At 43.2% G+C, this 16496-nt stretch overlaps 1 protein-coding gene across 2 annotated transcripts in view; it reads left to right on the top strand.

Moving 5' to 3' along the window:
• The first annotated feature begins 438 nt into the window (after nucleotides 1–438).
• Nucleotides 439–16496, top strand: part of LOC139416600 (plexin-A1-like) — a 281448-nt gene continuing 265390 nt past the window's right edge. Inside the window, exon 1 of one of the 2 annotated variants that reach the window (XM_071165454.1) lies at nucleotides 439–569. The gene's annotated coding sequence lies outside the window, so the exon portion shown is untranslated. The remainder of the gene's footprint in view (nucleotides 570–16496) is intronic. The other variant, XM_071165455.1, reaches the window with a different exon arrangement.

Below are 16496 nucleotides of genomic sequence, written 5' to 3'. Positions count from 1 at the left end.
TTCAGCTCTTCGGGTGAAGAGGGGAACAGACTAGCCATATACTGAACGCAATCCTCAATGATAACTCTCTGCTCCTTTATTCAATAAAAAATCCTGCATTTTATGGAAATTATCGTTCCTCTTGTGCCTACCTTTACCTCCCGTGGCCGTGAGACAACGTATGGCGACCATTAGACACTAATAGGCTACATTAGACTATTATGTTGGAATGGTTTAACATCATGAAAAATGATCTTCAATCAATCAGTGTTTGTAAAGAATTCTGACAGACGACGTTGCCCTATAACAGAGCTTTCGAATCCAGTGGTCACTACCGTGCCTAACGCTGCCACCTACATGCGGTAGGCGGCGACGCGACCAAGCAGACAGCGGCCGCGCGCATTCCTGCGGCTCAGAACGAGGCTGACTTTCTATCCAGAGCTCACCGCATACCGCTCCATTCATGCTGTGAGAAGCTCAAGACTCGGAACTCGGAGCTTTGGACGAGTATCGTGACAGCCGTGGAAATGTCTGCAAGTTTAAGATTTTAATCATGCTGAGGAAAACAAACCCCAAGATCACAATTATCCGTAAGTAGAGCAAAACTTTTCTGCAACTACTTGATTTACATTGCGGTTATTACAGTGTAATTTGTAGCTTAGTTCGTGGCTCCATTGAGTGACATTCCTTCTCTCTCCCCCAATGCTTTCCCCCGATGTTTCTATTCGTCGTGTCGTCGTATCAGTATAATTCGGATAGGCAAACGAGGACTCAATGAATGCGGATCTGGGGGATCGTTTTAGTTCAAGTATCTGCGATCTCTCAGTTTATTCAGGTTTGGGCACACCGCATTCTTTGCCAAAATGATTTAACGACATATTTGATATCATTGGCAAGTTGGTGAAGTCGACCAGTTACATTGTACTTGCCGAATGCATACAAGTAGCCTATCAAGCAGTCGTGTGTAGGCTTCATAGCTGGGGCGTTATCTCACATGCTTAATGCATACAGGTTAATAAAATAGGAGCTCAACGAAATTAATTTTCAACTCCATAACTTGCACAGATAGAGCTTGAGGTTTGCCACCGTATCATTGCCTGGAGAAAAATGAAAAATAAAATGGCAATTTATTGAAGTCATTTTCAAAGCTTTGACATGTCTTGGTGCGGGTGTATCCCATCTCATCAACATGCGCTGACACTTTAATGTCATCTTATGAAGTTTTGACACTGAATTCGTAGGTGACGGCTGGTTGGGCGATGTAGGTTAGCCTGTGCAAATCATTTAGATGCCGGAAAAAAATGGATAAAAGTGGTGGCCTATGACTATGCTGGAACGTGTTGATAAGACGCTCGAAAATAACATCCACTTTAGACTCTCCGTCCAGGCTAATGCTTGATGGGAATGTAATTGGATGTTATTGCTGAACGCATATTAGTGTTCAGACATCAGTGTGCCTATGAGATTCTTCTTGAAATGTGAGTCCTTGTATTTCCTCATTTATTTGGGAATTAACCATGGTGTTAGCGTTCCGTTTTCAGCTGTTATCAGTGGGCTATGTAGGAGGCTATGTAGCCTCTACTGGCTCTCATTCATTATTTTGAACCTTATTCTAAGTAGATAGAATAGTCTATTGATATGTTGTCGCATTTTTAGGATTCCCTATCGCAGTGTGTTTGGGTTTGTAGCCTACATGCATGCGGTGCTGGCCGTGGGTGTGCACCCATAATCTCTATTGATGTTCTTCCCACTCCCACAGCATATGCACCATTGGTAGGTTTATATCGCCTAATGTGTAAATAAATAGGCTACTATATGTAATTACATTTTTATTAGGATTGTATAGCCTATGTTATGTGATAAAGGGGATGCAAATGTGTTTTTAGGCTAAGCATAACCAAACAGTCACTCTTATTATTATTATTGGAGTACTCCATACACTACCGCCCAAGTTTTGTTTAGCCTGCACTGTGGATTAGATAGCCTGTTTATTGGTAGGCCTTACTCATAAATAGCACAATGTGGATGCCAGGCTATAATAAGCCATCACTGGATGTAACAACCTTTATAGGCTATTCCTCCTCAATTTTCAATATTTACAATAATTTTGATTTAATTTGTACAGACATCTGTTAGATGTCAGCACATTCATCTTGCTGAAAAAGTGAGCGATATGGGGGGGCTGCAGTTTTATAGATACAGTGCATTCGGAAAGTTTTCAGACCTCTTGACTTTTTCCATATTTTGTTACATTACAACCTTCTTCTAAAATCGTTTTTTACATTTTTATTCCTCACACAATACCCCATTTATTTTTTAAACTTTTTTAATATAATTATATATATATTATATATATATATATTATTTGTATACATTTTTTTTAAACCTTTATTTAACTAGGCAAGTCAGTTTTAAGAACAAATTGAATAATGAGTGAAAACAGTTTTTAATTTTAATTTTATTTTTTACAAATGTATTAAAAATAAAAAACAGAAATACATTTTTTACATAAGTATTCAGACCCTTTGCTATGAGACTCGAAATTGAGATCAGGTGCATCCTGTCTCCATTGATCATCCTTGAGATGTTTCTACAACTTGATTGGAGTCCACCTGTGGTAAATTCAATTGATTGGACATGATTTGGAAAGGCACACACCTGTCTATATAAGGTCCCACAGTTGACAGTGCATGTCAGAGCAAAAACCAAGCAATGACGTAGAAGGAATTGTCCATAGAGCTCCGAGACAGGATTGTGTCGAGGCACAGATCTGGGGAAGGGTACCAAAACATTTCTGCAAGATTGAAGGTCCCCAAGAATACAGTGGCCTCCATCATTCTTAAATGGAAGAAGTTTGGAACCACCAAGACTCTTCCTAGAGATGAATGTAATACATAGGCTACAGTAGCCTACAATCTGCACATTTTTACAGTTGAAGTCGGAAGTTTACATACACTTAGGTTGGAGTCATTAAAACTCGTTTTTCAACCATTCTACAAATTTCTTGTTAACAAACTATAGTTTTGGCAAGTCGGTTAGGGCATATACTTTGTGCATGACACAAGTAATTTTTCCAACAATTGTTTACAGGCAGATTTTTTCACTGGTAATTCACTGTATCACAATTCCAGTGGGTCAGAAGTTTACATACACTAAGTTGACTGTTCCTTTAAACAGCTTGGACAATTCCAGAAAATGATGTCATGGCTTTAGAAGCTTCTGATAGGCTAATTGAAATCATTTGAGTCAATTGGAGGTGTACATGTGGATGTATTTCAAGGCCTACCTTCAAACTCAGTGCCCCTTTGCTTGACATCATGGGAAAATCAAAATAAATCAGCCAAGACCTCAGAAAGATTATTGTAGACCTCCACAAGTCTGGTTCATCCGTGGGAGCAATTTCCAAACGCCCGAAGGTACCACCACGTTCATCTGTACAAACAATAGTACGTAAGTATAAACACCATGGGACCACGCAGCCGTCATACCGCTCAGGAAGGAGACGCGTTCTGTCTCCTAGAGATGAACATACTTTGGTGCGAAAAGTGCAAATCAATCCCAGAACAACAGCAAAGGATCTTGTGAAGATGCTGGAGGGAACAGGTACAAAAGTATCTACAGTGCCTTGCGAAAGTATTCGGCCCCCTTGAACTTTGCGACCTTTTGCCACATTTCAGGCTTCAAACATAAAGATATAAAACTGTATTTTTTTGTGAAGAATCAACAACAAGTGGGACACAATCATGAAGTGGAACGACATTTATTGGATATTTCAAACTTTTTTAACAAATCAAAAACTGAAAAATTGGGCGTGCAAAATTATTCAGCCCCCTTAAGTTAATACTTTGTAGCGCCACCTTTTGCTGCGATTACAGCTGTAAGTCGCTTGGGGTATGTCTCTATCAGTTTTGCACATCGAGAGACTGAAATGTTTTCCCATTCCTCCTTGCAAAACAGCTCGAGCTCAGTGAGGTTGGATGGAGAGCATTTGTGAACAGCAGTTTTAAGTTCTTTCCACAGATTCTCGATTGGATTCAGGTCTGGACTTTGACTTGGCCATTCTAACACCTGGATATGTTTATTTTTGAACCATTCCATTGTAGATTTTGCTTTATGTTTTGGATCATTGTCTTGTTGGAAGACAAATCTCCGTCCCAGTCTCAGGTCTTTTGCAGACTACATCAGGTTTTCTTCCAGAATGGTCCTGTATTTGGCTCCATCCATCTTCCCATCAATTTTAACCATCTTCCCTGTCCCTGCTGAAGAAAAGCAGGCCCAAACCATGATGCTGCCACCACCATGTTTGACAGTGGGGATGGTGTGTTCAGGGTGATGAGCTGTGTTGCTTTTACGCCAAACATAACGTTTTGCATTTTGCCAAAAAGTTCAATTTTGGTTTCATCTGACCAGAGCACCTTCTTCCACATGTTTGGTATGCCTCCCAGGTGGCTTGTGGCAAACTTTAAACAACACTTTTTATGGATATCTTTAAGAAATGGCTTTCTTCTTGCCACTCTTCCATAAAGGCCAGATTTGTGCAATATACGACTGATTGTTGTCCTATGGACAGAGTCTCCCACCTCAGCTGTAGATCTCTGCAGTTCATCCAGAGTGATCATGGGCCTCTTGGCTGTATCTCTGATCAGTCTTCTCCTTGTATGAGCTGAAAGTTTAGAGGGACGGCCAGGTCTTGGTAGATTTGCAGTGGTCTGATACTCCTTCCATTTCAATATTGTCGCTTGCACAGTGCTCCTTGGGATGTTTAAAGCTTGGGAAATATTTTTGTATCCAAATCCGGCTTTAAACTTCTTCACAACAGTATCTCGGACCTGCCTGGTGTGTTCCTTGTTCTTCATGATGCTCTCTGCGCTTTTAACGGACCTCTGAGACTATCACAGTGCAGGTGCATTTATACGGAGACTTGATTACACACAGGTGGATTGTATTTATCATCATTAGTCATTTAGGTCAACATTGGATCATTCAGAGATCCTCACTGAACTTCTGGAGAGAGTTTGCTGCACTGAAAGTAAAGGGGCTGAATAATTTTGCACGCCCAATTTTTCAGTTTTTGATTTGTTAAAAAAGTTTGAAATATCCAATAAATGTCCACTTCATGATTGTGTCTCACTTGTTTTTGATTCTTCACAAAAAAATACAGTTTTATATCTTTATGTTTGAAGCCTGAAATGTGGCAAAAGGTCGCAAAGTTCAAGGGGGCCGAATACTTTCGCAAGGCACTGTATATCCACAGTAAAGCGAGTCCTATATCGACATAACCTGAAAGGCCGCTAATCAAGGAAGAAGCCACTGCTCCAAAACCACCATGAAAATGCCAGACTACGGTTTGCAACTGCACATGGGGACAAAGATCGTACCTTTTGTCCTCTGGTCTGATGGAACAAAAATAGAACTGTTTGGCCATAATCACCATTGTTATGTTTGGAGGACAAAGGGGGGGCTTACAAGCCAAGAACACCATCCCAACCATAAAGCACGGGGGTGGCAGCATCATGTTGTGGGGGTGCTTTGCTGCAGGAGGGACTGGTGCACTTCACAAAATCCGATGATATCATGAGGAGGGAAAATTGTATGGATATATTGAAGCAACATCTCACGACATCAGTCAGGAAGTTAAAGCTTGGTCGCAAATGGGTCTTCCAACTGGACAATGACCCCAAGCATACTTCCAAAGTTGTGGCAAAATGGCTTAAGGACAACATAGTCAAGGTATTGGAGTGGCCCTCACAAAGCCCTGACCTCAATCCCATAGAAAATTTGTGGGCAGAAGTGATAAAGCGTGTGCGAGCAAACCTACAAACCTGACTCAGTTACACCAGCTCTGTCAGGGGGAATGGGCCAAAATTCAGCCAACTTATTGTGGGAAGCTTGTGGAAGGCTACCCAAAACGTTTGACCCAAGTTAAACAATTTAAAGGCAATGCTACCAAATACTAATTGAGTGTATGTAAACTTCTGACCCACTGGGAATGTGATGAAAGAAATAAAAGCTTAAATAAATCCTTCTCTTTACTATTATTCTGACATTTCACATTCTTAAAATAAAGTGGTGATTCTAACTGACGTAAGACAGGCAATTTTTCCTAGGATTAAATGTCAGGAATTGTGAAAAACAGAGTTTAAATGTATTTGGCTAAGATATATGTAAACTTCTGACTTCAACTGTATATATATATATGGCTTTATTTTTTTTTTTTAGGAAAACTCTTAATGTCCTGCAATTAAATAAATGTATCCACAGGGCAGAGAGAAAAGTGTGCAGTTTTATTGATACTGTGCATTTGGAAAGTATTCAGACCTCTTGACTTTTCCACATTTTGTTACGTTACAGCCTTGTTCTAAAATCAATCACGTTTTTTTTTTTTTTTACAATTTATTGTGAAAACCAAGCCATGAGGTGGAAGGAATTGTTCATAGAGCTCTGAGACAGGATTGTGTTGAGGCACAGATCTGGGGAAGGGTACCAAAAATGTCTGCAGCATTGAAGGGCCGCAAAAACACAATGGCCTCCATCATTCTTAAATTGAAGACGTTTGTAACTCCCAAGACTCTTCCTAGAGCTGGCCGCCCGGCCAAACTGAGCAATCGGGGGAGAAGGGCCTTGGTCAGGGAGGTGACCAAGAACCCGGTGGTCACTCTGACAGAGCTCCATAGTTCCTCTGTGGAGAGGGGAGAACCTTCCAGAAGGACAACCATCTCTACAGCACTCCACCAATCAGGTCTTTATGGTAGAGTGGCCAGACGGAAGCCACTCCTCAGAAAAAGGCAGATGACAACCCACTTGGAGTTTGCCAAAATGCACCTAAAGGACTCTCAGACCATGAGAAACAAGATTCTCTGGTCTGATGAAACCAAGATTGAACTATTTGGCCTGAATGCCAAGCTTCACGTCTAGAGGAAACCAGGCATCGCTCAACACCTGGCCAATACCATCCCTACGGTGAAGCATGATGGTGGCAGCATCATGCTATAGGGATGTTTCGCTACAAATACCTAGGTATCTGGTTAGACTGTAAACTCTCCTTCCAGACTCACATTAAGCATCTCCAATCCAAAATTAAATCTACAATCGGCTTCCTATTTCACAACAAAGCATCCTTCACTCATGCTGCCAAACATACCCTAGTAAAACTGACTATCCTACCGATCCTTGACTTCGGCGATGTCATTTACAAAATAGCCTCCAGCACTCTACTCAGCAAATTGGATGCAGTCTATCACAGTGCCATCCGTTTTGTCACCAAAGCCCCATATACTACCCACCACTGCGACCTGTATGCATGCTCCCGTTTGCTGGCCCTTGCTTCATATCCATCGCCAAACCCACTGGCTCCTGGTCATCAATAAGTCGTTGCTAGGTAAAGCCCTGCCTTATCTCAGCTCACTGGTCATCATAGTAGCATCCACCCGCAGCACGCTCTCCAGCAGGTATATTTCACTGGTCACCCCCAAAGCCAATTCCTACTTTGGCCTCCTTTCCTTCTAGTTCTCTGCTGCCAATGACTGGAACAAACTGCAAAAATCACCGAAGCTGGAGACTCATATTAGCTCACAGATCACTGCACCTGTACATAGACAATCTGTAAATAGCCCATCCAACTACCTCATCACCATATTGTTATTTATTTTATTTATTTTTGCTCCTTTCCACCCCAGTACCGCTACTTGCACGCTCATGTTTATTCCATGTGTAACTCTGTGTTGTTGTTTGTTGTCGCACTGCTTTGCGTTATCTTGGCCAGGTCGCAGTTGTAAATGAGAACTTGTTCTCAACTAACCTACCTGGTTAAATAAGGTGAAATAAAAAAACATGAACATGAACTGGGAGACTAGTCAGCTTGAGATGATCTACAGTTTATTATTAAAACATTTTTAAATGTGTTTTTGCTCTGTAATTATGGGTATTGTTTGTAAATTGATTGAGGGGAAAAAAACAGTGACAGGTCTATATACTTTCCAAATGCACTGTAATGTCATGCTATTCTTAATATTTTGTTAGTAGGCTGTGAGAAAACGTTTCTGTTTTAAAGCAATTTTCCTGCAATTCTAAACAGTTTGCCATGGCCTGTGACACAACATGGACTCAGGGGTGGACGTAACATAGTAAACGTAAATCTGAGACTCTCTGACTCGTATGATACAGTATGTTATAAATTCCAAAATGTTAGCTAGGTGGCTAATGCTAATGTTAGCTAGGTGGCTAACGTTATCTATGCTAGGTGTTAGGGGTTAAGGTTAGGGGTAAGGTTAGAAATTAAGTTAGGGGAAGGGTTAGCTAACATGCTAACTATTTGTGAAATAGTTAAAAAGTAGTCCGTGATGAGATTCAAAAATGCAACCATTGGTTTACTAGACGCTCACGTTATAGAATTGTTCTTGCAAATTTATTTAACATAAAATACAGAAATATCTAATTTACTTAAGTATTCACACCCCTGAGTCAATCCATTTTAGAATCAACTTTGGCAGTCATAACATCTGTGATTCTTTCTAGGTAAGTCTCTAAGAGATTTGTCCACCTGGATTGTACAATATTTGCACATTATTCTTTACAAAATTATTCTAGCTCTGTTACATTGCTTGTTGATCATTGCTAGACAGCCATTTTCAAGTAGATTTACATCAAAACTGTAACTATGCCCTTTCAGGTTATTGTCCTGCTGAAATGTGAATTTGTCTCCCAGTGTCTGTTGGAAGGCACACGGAATCAGGTTTTCCTCTAGGATTCTTCCTGTGCTTAGCTCTATTCCATTTCTTTTTATCCTAAAAAAAACTCCCTAGTCCTTGCCGACAAGCACACCCATAACATGATGCATCCACCACCATGCTTGAAAATATGAAGAGTGGTACTCAGTGATTTGTTGTGTTGGATTTGCCCCAAACATAATGCTTTGTATTCAGGACATAACGTTCATTGCTTTGCTACATTTTTTGCAGTTTTACTTTAGTGCCTTATTGCAAACAGGATGCATATTTTGGAATATTTGTATTCTCTACAGGCTTTCTTCTTTTCACTCTGCCATTTAGGTTAGTATAGTGGTGTAACTACAATGTTGTTGATCCATCCTCTGTTTTAAAGTCACCATTGGCCTCTTGGTGAAATCCCTGAGTGGTTTCCTTCCTCTCCGGCAACTGAGTTAGGAAGGACCCCTGTATCTTTGTGTGACTGGGTGTATTGATACACCATCCAAAGTGTAATTAATAACTTCACCATGTTCAAACGGATATTCAATGTGTGCTTTTTTATTTTTACCCTTCTACCAACAGGTAGCCTTTGTGTGGCTTTGAAAAACCTCCCTCGTCTTTGTGGTTGCATCTGTGTTTTAAATTCACTGCTCGACTGAGGGACCTTATAGATAATTGCATTTGTGGGGTACAGGGAGGAGGTAGTCATTCAAAAATCATGTTAAACACTATTATTGCACACAGAGTGAGTCCATGCAACTTTTTTTTTGTCTTCGTTACGTGAGGAATCACTCAATGTCATTGTTAATCAATTACTGTTGATTCATTGAAATAGTTATTTTCACCTAGCCTGTTTGAAATGTTTTGTTAAGATATAGAATTAATCTCAATAATAACAAACTATTCTTTGTTTATTTTTGTCCCCTTTTTTCACTATCCTCTCTTTCAGGGCTGGTCTGTCAGGGATAGTGGAGCTTTTAAGTCTGAAATGTTTTGAAGCTGGCTTTGCTGTAAAAGGGCACCTAAATCAAAAGGACAGAGATTGAAATAGGTTCTCTTTCAAAATGTTCAGGGGGAAAATGACAGGTGCAGAAAATGGAGGAGACCGAAGTGTCCAATGTGTTCTGATCAAACCCACAGTATGTTTAGAAAACAGGCTCTAACTCAGTGATTAGTATTCAGTTTTATTTTTGCCACAGCAAGTATGCCGTTTGTTTTCTCAAATTCAATTTGAATATTTAGTGGATGGCCTGCAAGGTTTTGTCAGGAATAAACACAATTTTATTAGTACTTATTCCTCAAAGCTCCTTTCTCTACAAAACATGTGTTTTGATTGTTGTCCATACAGTGCATGTGGCTCAAAGAGGACCGGTCCATTCCATGTTATTGGAGTAGTAAACCACTGTCAGTATCCCTGCAACAGCACCCTGGCAGATCGTCACCATTGTCCCTTGCCTGGCTACCCACCCACATCTCTCCGGCCAACTGACATTTATTTTCCACAAGTCTACATTTGCCTCCCTCCCCGACAATTTCTAGAACTCTAACACATTGTGACCCTTCTGATTGGTCCCAGAAACCGATGGGTTGGGCCTACGTGTTGTCAACTTTGATACTCTGATTGGTTAGATTTGTTAGAGACCATCCAATCACTTATTCATTTGTTTTTGACAATGCCCCTCATTTTGTTGTCACACAACCCAATTCAACGTCTATTCCACATTGGTTGAATGTAATTTCATTGAAATGACGTGGAAACAACGGTGATTCAACCAGTGTGTGCCCAGTGGGAAATTCTTCAAGGATGGCAGTAGGTAGCTATCGATAGTGCAGCGGAAATAAATTCAGGGTGAGTCGTCAGGCAACATCTCCCATCATCCTTCACAATTCATATCATATTATAGCCCTGGGCCATGGCCAAATCAGTTTTTTTCCTCACATAGTTTTGAGACACATCTCCTATCCTGATCTGCTGTTTTCCTTGGCTAGCAGAAAAGAGGAGAGGTGAGGGGAGGAGAGGAGGGGAGAGGGGAGGAGAGGAAGGGCTTTCCTGGGATGACGAGTCTGATGGTGACTACGACAGTGACAGTGTGGGCAGGAGCCTGGGAACATCTTAGTCAGCATGCATAACACTCCTCCTGATTAGGACACTGGCTTGCCCACCTCATTTTGTTGAGTGCTTAGTCAAAGGCAAAAATGTCTGTGTCTGTGTGTGTGTGTGTGTGTGTGTGTGTGTGTGTGTGTGTGTGAGAGAGAGCACACATACCTCTAAGTGGAAGTTATTATTACACTACTCCAATAATAAAAAGGCTGTTCCAATGACCTTGGAGTGGTTTGATAACATAGTGCTAGCCTAGCCCTATCAGGACTCAGTGTTCTTATCTGGACTAGTGTTCTAACACACTCTGCTGTTGGCTCTGTATAACAGCTCAGAGACGGGTCTGGACTGGGTACCGAGGCCTCAAGGCCAGTATGCCCCCCTGTCTAGCTCAGATGCTTCGAACCTCCTAGTGGGAGGGAGCTTTGCACCTGAAAAGACCCTCTCCCCCTACCCCCACCGCTGCTACTCCAGGATCCTTCTCTGTTTCAATATCAGCATATCTCTCAGCCTTATCAGTCCGTAGATCCAGGCTAACCCATATACACTACCATCTGCTGCCTGCTATCTCCTATCATTAGCTTTTGCTGTTGTAGCATTCTGTGAGACGAGGCTGTAGAAATGCATGGAGATGAATTCACTCAAGTCATTTCCTGACTTATGCTGTTTTATCTTTCCAAATGTATTTTGAAGAGTGTTTGTTTAGTGATCTCAGCTGAGACTAGCTGAGGAAGCTCTGCTCCAGGCAGGTCGGGGTTCCTAATGAGAACACCGCCACACTAAGACATTTGCTGCTACATACTGTGTGTGTGTGTGTCTACATTGTGTGTGTGTGTGTACAGTGTGTGTACAGTGTGTGTACAGTGCGTGTACAGTGTGTGTACAGTGTGTGTGTGTGTACAGCCTTCTATGAATTATTCCCTGTTGAGAAACTAAAGTAAAGTCAGTAGTTTATTCTTTGAAAGAACTCAGCATTATTCATATGTGTTGCTAATTTACTACTATTACTTCTAGATCTTTATTTTGTCATTTTCTCTCTCCTCTCCGATATACTGCATTAAGTCTATTACCAGGCTGCTGCTCTGTGTACAGAGGGCTGTGAATAATTCAGCAGGCCAGGTCAGGTCTGTAAGTAAGACTAATAGAGAGTGTGGCTCACAGGACGAGCCTGGCCCTGGGGAGGCCCGGTGGTAAGGACACCACTAGTCCAACAAATCATCTCTCTGTGGGGACAGGACAGGGAGGACAGACCTTGTTTTTGGAGGGAGGAGAGGGGAGCGTAGAGGGGGTGTTCCCCCAACACTAGCCTCCCTCAGCTGGGCTAAGAGTCCCTAGTTCACCCCCTGTCGGAGTACTGTGGCTGAAACGGCCTTGTGTTTATTTGTTTATCACCACAAGGATTCACACTTCCCCGCAGCAGCAGCAACCCCCTTACGTTCCCTTCCCCCTGTCTGTCTGTCTGTCTGTCTGTGGCTATTGTCCTTCCCTCCCTGTGGTGTTTGCCTCAGTGCTGAAGTGACTGACATCTGGTGTCATCACAACACTAGAAGTGTCGAGGGATGCTGTCTTCAGAAGGGGATATGGGCCTGGGAAACAGGGTGAGGGGTAGCTTGTTAACCACTCTCACAGCTCTGGGGCCTCTTTCTCTAGGTCTCTATCCTTCCCTGTCAGATACATTGTTTAGGCTCTAATGACATGGGACCAACTGTGTGTGAGGTGTGGTTGAGTTCTGGTCCATATGTGGTCCTCTGACAGCATTCTCCACTGTCTTTTGGACGAGCAGTGTGTGAGGTGAGCTGTGGTTGAGTTCTTGTCCAGATGTCATGTTTTCTGACCGAGGTCTATACTGACATTGGACCAGCAGTGTGTGAGGTGTGGTGGGGTTCTGGTCCAAATACGGTCTTGTCCTAAGACAGTGGTCTCCACTGATATCTGCAGTGCAGACCAAAGAGGGGTGAAGTGGTGAAGTGCAGACTGCTGTTCGTTCAGTAATCTCCTAATTAATACCCCATTAAAGGATTTGAATTAGCCTATTGATCTGTCTGGGAGGGATGGGTTATCCTGCAAACCGCAACATGCAGGAAAAGGATATTTCCCTTCTCCCTTTGTTTAACTCATGTATTTATTCATGGCTTTGTCCTGCTCCTCCTGATGTATCACGGTGCAGTCCTAAGCCCCCTGCTCTCTGCCGCCACAAGGCCCGAGACGGTCATAGGGTTTGCAATCCTTGCCTCCATGTCTGAGCAGAGGAGCTCCCAGTCCCATGCATCTGATGGACAGTTGGCCAGGCCAAGGCTATACTTTTCCAGATCTCTATGTGTGGGATTACTCTCCACACACACACACACACACACACACAAACACACACACAAACACACAGCCAAATGGTACCACCATGCATCGCCGGAGGAATGTGTGAAAACGTGCACCCCTTCTGTGGGGATGTGAAAGAGTTAAGTGAAAGGTCAGAATAAAGAGTGCCATTTTTCAATGTTACCATGCTGGGTGACCTATACTTTACCAGGCCTTCACGGATTGGGTCCTCAGATCCTCAAAAGATTCTACAGCTGCACCATCAAGAGCATCACTGCCTGGTAGGGCAACTGCTCGGCCTCCGACCGCAAGGCACTACTGAGGGTAGTGCGTACGGCCCTGCGGCCAAGCTTCCTGCCATCCAGGACCTCTACACCAGGCAGTGTCAGACGAAGACCTTAAAAATTGTCAAAGACTCCAGCCACTCTAGTCATAGACTGTTCTCTCTGCTACACCACGGCAAGCGGTACCGGAGCGCCAAGTCAAGGTCCAAAAGGCTTCTTAAAGCATTGTTGGTTAAGGGTTTGTAAGTTAGCATTTCACTGTAAGGTTGTAAGCATTTCACTGTAAGGTTGTAAGCATTTCACTGTAAGGTTGTAAGCATTTCACTGTAAGGTGAAGGTGTTGTATTTGGCACATGTGACAAATAACATTTGGTTAACACAGCTTCTTCAACACCACTGGCTGTTCTGTGTCGCTGAGCAACGCTCTGCTCTAGTTTAGTAGTTAACTGGTTGCTATGACATGCAGGGATGTAGCACCAGCCCAGGCAGTCTTCTGTGTTCCTGTAACGTGCTGGTTGGACATGGTGTGGAGAGAAGCCTGTCAGTGGTGGTGTGGAGGTGGAGGGGGAGGAGAAGTGAGTCATGGGCTGAGAAACATGGCCTGTTCTAGGGAACATCGGCAGTGTGATTTCTTTAGCAGACCTGGTGTGTGCAGACGTTACCCAGCAGGCTTTGAAGCCCACTACTCCCCCCCTCTCCTTCCCCCTCTCTCTGCCTGTCAGAATGGCCTGCTCTGGAAATGATTATACTGGCAGCCCAATGAAGGCCCTGGCCTGCTGTGGGTCCCGGGCCGGGGTCAGGGTTCACATTCCTTCCTCCTGATGAGATTCTCTTCACATGTTTCCCTGCTGACCATCATCGTTCAGGGGAGAAGGAGAACAGACCAGCTGTGTGCCTCTGGCTGTCTCTGTATGGGAGGTGGTTTCAGGATGTGTGTTTGTTTACCTGCATTTCAGTTGGTCACCTACTGCCACATTAGACCTCAATCACATTACAGTGGAACTGTGCTGACGATTGTCAGATGTTTTCCCCCTGGTAGCAACATTTAAAAAAAATCCACAATAGAAATAAATGAGTGAAAAGAGATCAATTCAGGGCCGCATGAAGCTTAATTGGCCCATCTCTGCATTTCAGACTACAGCTGGCATCGGCAATCTAAGAATTTTGACAATTACAGACAAGGTGCTATTTTGTTGTTGGACATACAAAAGCATGGGTGTTTGACTTACCCAGGCACTGCTGGCAGGCGTCCTCCTGTACTCTTAGCACATGTTTTCCACATTTCACAGCTTGGAAAGGAAAGAGAGAGACGCTAGCCAGCCTCAAACTGGGGCGGTCATGGTAGAATGATGTAGCTAGTTCTCATTGCCATCAGTCGCTTGTTTATTTGTGAAAGAACTAACTGCAGTGTTTCTCCGATGTATCATTGGGGCGTAACAGCCATGCCATGGCAGCATGACGATGAGGAGAGGAGGAGAGGATGACTGTTAACCATTACTAACTACCCCCTCAGCCTCAGCCCCCAGCCTCAGTCCCCAGCCTCAGCCTCAGCCCAAACAGCTGTCAGCCTTAGAAATCCTCCGGCCCGCTGCAGTGGTTCAGGGATCAATGGTCACTGGAGCAGAATGTAGCTTTAAGTTTAGCAGGGGCTTAGCACATCACTCACTCCAGGGGATTTTTAGGAAAGTGAAGTGGTTGATACTGAGACGGCCACAAAGTGAGATGAAGAGATTTCTGTCAGTAAATGTAAACTTCTCTCTTTGCAATCTTTTGAGCTCTTTTTACGCGTCTGTGTATGTGTTTCTATTTATATCTCTGTGTGTTTGTGTGTGTATGTCTGTCTGTGTATGTGTTTCTATTTATATCTCTGTGTGTTTGTGTATGTATGTCTGTCTGTGTATGTGTTTCTATTTATATCTCTGTGTGTTTGTGTATGTCTGTCTGTGTATGTTTCTATTTATATCTCTGTGTGTTTGTGTATGTATGTCTGTCTGTGTATGTGTTTCTATTTATATATCTGTGTGTTTGTGTATGTCTGTCTGTCTGTGTATGACTGAGTGAGGAGAAACAGCTTTACCCCCGTGACAGATGTTGTGTGTGACTGAGTGAGTGTGTGTTCCAGCTTTGTCCCACTGACCTTGGTCCCTGTGTAATTTGACAGTGTGATCCCATCTCAAGTTGGGGGTTTTGTGTTGGTCATTACATATAGAGCTTTGTGTCCGCCTTCTAACCCTAGGCCTGATAAGAGAGATCTATTTGAGATCGTTTGGATTCACAGCTCTGCAGAGATATGCAGGGTATGATCCACAGCAGCCCTCTCACAGGCTCCACTCTCACTAACCCAGGACCCCTTTGTGTGTTGGCCTTTAGGATGCTGAAGGACCCCAGTCCCAGTCATGGATGACTGATTTGTTTTACTGTGGGATAGTAGCTAGTACGACAGCTGTTCGGGGGGGGGGGGGGGGTGCACATAGGGGACTGTTTACATGACTCTGTATAGTTTACTTGACTGTGTCCATGTGTGTTTGGCTTAGAGTGTTTTCTTAAGGTCAATCCTCTCCTAACCCTAGCTAGTTTTATGGACTCCACAGCCATTCTTCCCTGTTTCCCTGAGGCGTGCGTGGCTGCAAGACTCCTGTGATGAGTGGATCCCTTGGGCCGGGAGGAAGAGAGAGCAGGCCAGGGACAATGGCTCTGACTCTGTTTATGTCAGGGCCACCAATACGTCGCCATGTCAGGAGGGCTTTTTTATGAACTGTTATAACCCAAATGAATCCTGTTGTGTACAACTAACACAGCAATAGAGAGACTTGGGGAATAATATGTTGGTTTACGTAAAATCCTGTTTTTGTTGCGAGTCTCCTGAATGTTTGCTCAGTGATTAGTGGGGGTGTTGATGTCCTGTCCCAGTTGGCTCCAGATGTGCAACAACTCACAGACAGAGAGCCGTGGAGACTGGTGATGCTGGTAGAACAGGAAGCTCAGGGTGTCTGTTCTGTTTCTGCACCCCCCCCCCTCCCCCAAGTAATCATTCTCTAGAGTAGATTCCACTAAATTCCTCCAGTAATGTGGTAGTACAACTTAATCCTACATGTAAATGAGTGTCAGTACATTATT

The sequence above is a fragment of the Oncorhynchus clarkii genome, chromosome 9, assembly GCF_045791955.1.
Source record: "Oncorhynchus clarkii lewisi isolate Uvic-CL-2024 chromosome 9, UVic_Ocla_1.0, whole genome shotgun sequence".
NCBI classification, from domain to species: Eukaryota; Metazoa; Chordata; class Actinopteri; order Salmoniformes; family Salmonidae; genus Oncorhynchus; species Oncorhynchus clarkii.
This window is presented reverse-complemented; position numbering and strand designations above follow the sequence as displayed.